The sequence below is a fragment of the Apaloderma vittatum genome, unplaced genomic scaffold, assembly GCF_000703405.1.
Source record: "Apaloderma vittatum isolate BGI_N311 unplaced genomic scaffold, ASM70340v1 scaffold1559, whole genome shotgun sequence".
Lineage (NCBI taxonomy): Eukaryota > Metazoa > Chordata > Aves > Trogoniformes > Trogonidae > Apaloderma > Apaloderma vittatum.
Window position 1 is genome coordinate 1 of NW_009733338.1, and position 1191 is coordinate 1191.

Genomic DNA, 1191 nt, shown 5'->3' on the forward strand with positions numbered 1-1191 from the left:
CTCAGCTCCAGCCGCCCCCGCGGGCTGAGGAAACGGGGCGTCTGCTTTCTCGGGTTCACTTGTGTCCCTCTCTGAGGTCCTTGCCCAATTTTTTTTGCACCGAAATTGCTCTTTGGTTTGGAAGCAGGGGAGCCAGGGGAAGGTGTGGGTGAGATCTGCAAGGTCGCCCTGGTGCGCAGGGGACGGGCGCCCCAACCCTCCTCTCCAGCTACAGGTGTGACTGGCGATGCTGAGCCATGCAGGGGCACGGCCAGGACCACAGTCTTCATCGCCTGCAGCCTGCCCCCGGTTCTCTCTCTCCTAACGCCTCTTGGTCTCTTCCCTTTAAGTGTCACGCTGATGTTTTGAGGCTTCTGTCCCGAGAATGGGGACTGTGTACCAACCGGCACGAGCCTGACTGGCTGGGAGGTGAGTTAGATCTCAGTCCTACTCATCGGAATAATTTACTCATCAGCAAGGTTTGTTTAGCACGAACTCTCTCTTGTGTCAGCTGCAGCTTCTTTAGAGCAGTTGCTGCCTTCCTAGAAATAAGCATTTATTTACATAATGCTGACTTCAAAGCCCTGACTACTTGTTGGGGCTGTAATTTATCCCCCAAGGAATGTCTGGACAAAGCACAGCACTAATTTTGCCACCTGTGCTGACGATACGTCCAGGGAGACCATGTCAAGTCTCTATTAAAAGCTGAGAATAAGATGGAAAGCCTAAAATCTTTACTTACAGAAGATGTATGTGTGTAATATAGGGCTGCTGCTAATTCTTCCCGGGGATTAATAGAGACGATCAAGGACATTTTCACTCAATATTGCTTTTCTTTCCGTAGAGCAGAGCTTCCCCAAACCATAGGCAAGGCAGAAGCATGACTTTGAGTCTGTGTTGCTCTCCTTCAGTCAAATGGAAATAGCTGTCTTTATTTAAAAAGTCTCTGTTGGCACAACAGTGCTGACGCTTTCTGAGACAATGAAATGGACAGAAATCCATTTCCCAGGCTGGGAGGAAGGCAAAAAATAAATTGGAAGAACGAAGAGTGAGGAGGAACTGAAGCGTTCACAGCACTCGCCACGTGAGTGATTGGAAGTGATGGAAAGAAGGCAGGGAAGGGATTCATTTGTTTAAAAGATAGGACTAGATTTGACTTTAAAGTACACGTCGCATCAGTGAGCAGTCTCTGTCTCAGCTGGGGCCTGTTCC